The sequence below is a fragment of the Arachis ipaensis genome, chromosome B05, assembly GCF_000816755.2.
Source record: "Arachis ipaensis cultivar K30076 chromosome B05, Araip1.1, whole genome shotgun sequence".
Lineage (NCBI taxonomy): Eukaryota > Viridiplantae > Streptophyta > Magnoliopsida > Fabales > Fabaceae > Arachis > Arachis ipaensis.
This window is the reverse complement of record NC_029789.2, coordinates 10,595,453-10,602,336: the sequence shown is the minus strand read 5'-3', so window position 1 is coordinate 10,602,336 and position 6,884 is coordinate 10,595,453.

The window sequence follows — 6,884 nt, the reverse complement described above, 5'->3', positions numbered from 1 at the left end:
CCAGACAGACTACGTCCTGAGGGAGGTACACGAGGGGTGTTGTGGTCACCATATCGGGGGAAGATCTCTAGCAAGGAAAATCATCAGGGCAGGATACTACTGGCCCACCATGATGTCAGATGTTCAGGAATTCGTAAAGAAGTGTAAAAAATGCCAGGAGAATGCCAACTTCCACAAAGCGCCTCCAGAAGAACTCAATCTAATGTTGGCCCCCCGACCTTTCGCCCAGTGGGGAGTCGACCTCCTGGGCCCATTTCCCCCAGGACCCGGGCAGGTGAAGTACTTAATAGTAGCAATAGATTATTTCACCAAGTGGGTAGAAGTAGAACCACTAGCCAGCATATCCGCAGCGAACTGCCAAAAGTTCATGTGGAAACAAGTGGTCACAAGATTCGGGATACCGGAAGCCGTCATATCGAACAACGGGACCCAGTTCATCGACAATAAGTTCAAAGGATTCTTGGAAGGACTAGGGATCAAGCAAAAGTTCTCCTCAGTCGAACACCCTCAAACCAACGGCCAAGTTGAAGCGGCCAACAAAGTTATCCTAAAGGGGTTGAAAAAACGACTCGAGGGAAAAAAGGGCTCATGGGCAGAAGAACTAGCCCCAGTACTATGGTCGTACAGGACCACCCCCCAGTCATCCACCGGGAAAATCCCTTTCCGACTCACGTACGGGGTCGACGCCGTCATCCCAGTCGAGATCGGGGAACCGAGTCCAAGGCTGCTCCTCGGTGGGAGTAGCGAGGCCGTTGAAAAAGACCTAGCCGATGAGACGAGGCAAATGGCGCACCTGGCGAAAGCAGCTATCAAGCATAGAGTAGCCCTCAGATACAATGGCAAAGTACTGAAAAAAAACCTGGGAGAAGGCGACCTGGTCCTACGACGAAACGACATAAGCCCACCGACACCAGGAGAAGGCAAGCTAGCCGCAAACTGGGAAGGACCTTACAGAGTAAAAGAAGTCCTCGGCAAAGGGAGCTACAAGCTAGAAAGGTTGAATGGGAACGAAGTACCGAGAACATGGAACATGACGAACCTCAGAAGGTTCTACTCGTAAGAAGGGGCGGCCAACGTGACCCCAACCCCCGTTCCCATGTTCCGCTTTTACGATTTCTTTTATGCTTTATGTGAATACCTACCTTTGTTTAAATTTGTTTATGCATTACAAATCTCTTTCTCTAACAGTATGATAAGTTTATCTTTTGCAAGTTCATGCTATCCCAAGCCTCAAATAAAACGCAGCGTGAAACGGTCGACCTAACGGTAACCCGGGACTGATCACCCCGAGAACCATAAGGGACCAAAAAACGGCCCAAAGAAAAGCAAAAACGATAATAAATGAACAGAAGCAAAAAAGCCACGACGGCCCGAACATACGGAATAAAAAGCAATGACCACGACGGCCCGAATAAAATCCAACAAAAAGCACAAAGAAGTGTTCAAATACAACTAAAAGGCGCCCACCAACGGGCCCAAAATGATGAACATTACAAAATAAACAAAGTTAGATCCTAACAAATTAAAGGATGTCAACAATCTTCCCACCTTCCACAGTCTTCATCGCGCCAACCTGAGAGAGATCAAGGTCGGGAGCCAGCACCGCCACCTGTAGCTTTATCCCCTCCTCGGTCAGCTTAACGGCATCACGAGCTCCCCTGGCAAGATCTTTGTTTCTCTTCTTTAGGGCCACTACCTCCCGAGCAGCCGCCTCCGCCGAACTCTCAGACAACTTCAACTTCTCTTCCAGCTCCTCAACCCTTTTCTTCACGGCTACAGTCTCACCACGGGAGGCATTCAGGTCCTTCATTAAAGCCATGTCCCGATCCACCAGCCTATTAATCTCCTTAGCATCCTCCTCAATTTTCTTTTCACAGTCAGACAGCTTGGTTTTTAGAGACTCCTCCCGGGACCGTGAATCCGTCAAATCCTTTTGGGAGTTCCTAAGCTTCACCTCCATGGCGTGATAGCTACCCAAGTCAGGTTCAACCTTCTTGGCGATAGCAGCAGCACAGAGGAGACTACGATAGATCCACCTAGCCTGTCCGGAGAGGTCGGCCTCATGGAAATACTCCTCGGTGATGGGGAGCAATTGAGACTTGATGAAGCCCCCGGCATCGAAGTTCTTGTCGTAACTTCTGGAGACTTTCCCTAGTCACCTTGGAAGGGGTATCCTTCACGTCAGAGGAAACCCAAGCATAGTGGTCGACGAAGTCGGCCAGGGGGCACTGGGCCTGGCTCGAAGAAGCAAGACGATCGTCCATACCTACATTGGGGGCACTACTAAAGTCAACACGGGAAGTCGGAAACCCTCAAAACAAGAAAGAGAAAAAGGAAGCTACGAATCTCCCCCTAAACCCAGAAATGCAAGCAAAAAACCCAGGAAAAATCCAGAAATACAAACAAAAAACCCAGGGAAAACCCAGAAATGCGAGCAAAACCAAAGAAAAACCCAGTGGCACCCCCTCTAAAAAGGAAAAACAAACAAGAAACGCAAAAGATCCAAGCATGCAACAAAGCAAAAGCGCCAGAAATAAAGCAACAATTGAAACAAGGGAAGAACGAATAGAAAACTCACCAGAAGAAACAGGAGATTGCAAAGAAAGCAAAGAGCAAGATGCTTCAAGCAACAACAGCAGTATGAACAAAAGAGGCAGCAACACTGAAGAACTTGCGGAGAAGAGAGGAAGAATAGTAAAAGAGAGGAGTGGGGGTTACGAAATTAAAGTAAGACAAGAAAAGCGTAACCGCCGAGGAGGAGCCCCTAAAGGGTAGGGGCATAACTGCCATTTCACCCAAAATTTCAAAACAACGAAGCGACGGGCATTAAATGCTCAGCGCCAAAACCAAAAAGTGGCACGAAAATCAAAGCGACCAAACGCGAAGAAAAACAAAGCGTCACCCACGAACTGCCGAGAAAAAGAAGAGCTCACGACGAACGCGCCCAGCCACGAGTCTCGGACCTCGAGGCTAACGCGTTGGGGGCACTGTTACGGACTGACGATCCAGCCCAAGAAACCGCCGGGTCGAGGCACCGCCCCACCCAAACCCAAGGAGCCCTAACGGATCCCTTCGGGTCGGTTAGCCATAACCGACCTAGAGACCAACCACCTCACAACCGCGCCACTAGCCGGGTCGGAACCTCCAGGGTCGGTACCCGAGGTACCGACCCCCCAGTACGGACGACCCGCATGCGTGAAAAGTGACAGCTCAAACTCTCCACCAATGGGCCAAGCCACCACTAGGCCCACCCAACACGCTATATAAGGGGAAAGGACAGCTCTCCCCCCAAGGTACGTCACATCCTTACCTAACTCTGCCACCCTCAGTACGGACTCTGACTTGATCGTCGGAGTGTCCTTGCAGGTGGCCACCCCTTCACTCCGCTCGCTCCCCAACGTTGCCGGTACCCGCTCCGCACTTGCCCGGGATCTCTCTCTCCTTATCACCATTCATCGACAACCCGATTACCCAAGAACCCCAGGTAACGAACAGGTGGGATCAAGAGAAAACATTTAAGAGTAAAAAATCACACTTTATCCTCTCAAATAAAAATTCAAAATTTAGAGAATTCAAATTCTTAGAAACTGATGATCACCTTGTGTCAAAGCAGGTATCCAATCTGCATCCGCAAAGCTAATGAGAATGAAATCATTGTCTAAACAGAAGAAAAGACCAATGGCTGGGTTCTTCTTGAGGTAGCACAATATTCTTAGTGCTGCTTTGTGATGCTCAATTGTTGGAGCTTCTAGATAGTAGCTGAGTTTTCTGATAGAAAAGACAATGTTTGGTCGAATGTTAGTCAAATATTACAATTTGTCTATGAGTCTTTCATATAAGGTGGAATCATCGATTGGGTCCCTAGATGTCTTTGACAAGTGAGTTGAATAATCCATTAGTATAGATACTGGTTTGGCCTCAATCAGCCCAAATTCCTCTATTACACTACACGAAAAATGTTGACTACCGTCAGATTTATCGTTGGACGTTAGCGGCGAGATTTTCGTTAGATTTACCGGCGATAATGTCGTCAAAGTCATAAGATTTAGTAATTACCGGCGGATTTTGGGATCCGACGGTAAATTCATCAGTAATATTTGGATAGAAACAAAAATAAAATGACGCATTCTTTATCGTCGGATTTATCGGCGAATTTTTCCGACAGTAAAACCAATTAGTGAAACGATGCGTTTTGATGACTTGCAAAATTTTACCGTCGAAAAACAGTAACTGAGACATAAATTCAAAACACGAACCCTCTTTCCCCCTTATTTAGATTCACTCCCTCTCTCACTAAACCACCAAAATCACCATCTCCTTCCCTCTCTCCAAAACCACCATCTACTGCCGCTGACACCACCACCACCACAGCCCCCACCCCATCGTCGTCAGCTCACCCACGCCGAGACCCTCTTGTTCTTCTTCTTCTCCCTCTTCTCTCCTTGCCACTTCACCGTTAACTTTCTCTGTTCTTCGAACCGCCGCATCGCACCACAGAGCCACCACCGCCGCTCCCCAGCTTTGCCTCTTTGGTGTCTGCTCGTCACCGCCACCACCGCCACCGCTGCCTAGCTTCTCCTCTTCAAATCGATTCTGCCTCTGCAACAATAGGTAACAGATTCAAATGCGAATATTAAAAATAGAAGCTTGTATGCTTAATGCTGATGCATGTTGAACTTTGATTAGATTATACTTTGTTTTATTAATTGAAATCTCTATATTAGGCTAAAATATTTTGTTATAAATTAAAAAATTGTCAAGCTATCTATTTTAACAAATCCAAAAATGATTGAGAAATTAATTTATATTAAAGCATATGTTGCTTAATAAGGATGCATATTTGAAAAAGAAAACTAGTTTAACCTGTTCTTTTGTTTAATAAAAGTAAAAATGGGTGGGTGTTTATGTCTGGTTGTTTACATCAAACTGTTTTTTTTAATAGATTGTATCCATATGTATGTAAATTATATGTTGAATGAAACATTTTTCTAACAGATTTTGTTAGTAGAGTAAAAAAATCTTTGTTTTCTATTTAATTGTTTTTTTCCTTTTCTTAAGAAAACTTGATTAAATTATATATATGATGAGTATGGAGATAGGTATTTGAAGATGGTTGAATTTGAGTTTATGAATATGCTAAGGTTTTGTTGATTGTTGAATTGGATTTTTTTATTTTGATTTTGAATTTAAACTCTGAAAATCAACTTTAAAAAGCTAAGTGTTTCAATTATTGAACTGAATTACTGAATATTATTGCTGAAGTTGTTTGATATTGTCTGAAAGATGTGCATTGACTGCGTTACGTCTAGTTTTGATACATGCATACATGACGACAGAAAGAGGTACTGCGGATCAGGCTGCCAGTCGTGATCGCAGCCGTGGTCGGGGTAGAGGGAGTGATAAAGAAATAAAAGATAAACAAGACAAGAATTGAAATTGAATAGAAACAAAAATGATAGATTGAAATTGAGTACAAAGAGAATCACTATACTTTCTACCCAATTTCTTGACTCAACAAGAAAGGGACTCCTCAACCTAATTTGTCAACACTATAATTTGGGAATTGAATCGAAGGGACTCCTCAACCTTCTACTCAATTCCCCGATGCAACAAGAGAGGGACTCCTAGCTCAACCTCAATTGTCCACATCATGGTTTCATCACGAAACCAAAAAAGAGTTTTCAAACCTCTAAATCATTTTGTACTACGACTACAATAGATAATGAGGTATTTATAACCTCTTATTAGGTTAAAACAAAGAAAACCCTAAAATCCATAAACATAAGGCCCAATCTAGTAATTAAATAAACAAAATCAAAATGCATCAAATTAAATTAAAACATTCTAAAAATGTAAATTAATATCTTCTAAATAACACTTGAACTCTTCATATCACGAATATTTGAAACACGTATTAGGGAGGCTTTCTCCGGTACCCTTGGGACTTTTAGATCCTCTCCCTTTACTCCGACCATCCCAGTCACGCCACATGTTGCGGATTTAGCGGACCAGCCGTTCATCATGGTCCCTAACCCCAACTATGGCCGCCGTCCAGGGCAACGACGCCTCCTCCTACCGCTCAGCAGTCCGCATCCACAGCGACGCTAAGTCCAGTGACGGATGCCACGACCCCGGAGTCCAGCCACGACAATGAGGCAGCAACTAATGGAGCTCCATCACCTTCCGTCGTAGAGTTGCGCATTTGGCCTGATGGCGGTACGGGATAAGTATCACATTCGATGCTCATGTATTTCCTGTTTATTATTTTCTAGTTTTATTGATTATGATTTCTCGTTGTTGCTGAGATTTTTTGAGAATTGATTCTTGTTTAATGAATTTAGGTTGATTTGAAATGCTGCTGGTTATTATTTTCTAGTTTTATTGATTATGATTTCTGTTGTTGTTGAGATTTCTTGAAAATTGATTCTTATTTAGTGGATTTAGGTTGATTTAAAATGCTGTTGGTTATTGTTTTCTAGTTTCATTGATTATGATTTTGGTTGTTGCTGAGATTTCTAAAAATTGATTCCTATTTAGTAAATTTAGATTGATTTGAAATGTTGTTGGTTATTATTCCTAACCAATAATTAACTAACTTTTTTTTCCTTTAACCTCTTTCTCTTTTCTTTATTTTTGCATATCTGTTATTTTATTAGCTGTTTATTAGTTAAAAAAAATTGGTTTTCTAACAAAGCCGAACAATTATTACAAGTTAATTGCAATCATTATTGAAAAAGTAATGCTACATATTCAAGTCCTTTTATGAACTAAATTTAATCAAGTTAAATAATAAAACTTACATTAAAATAATACTAGCTATAATTAATTTTTATTATGTTAGATCAACTTAATTGAACTTAGTTAACAAAAAAATTTAAATATGT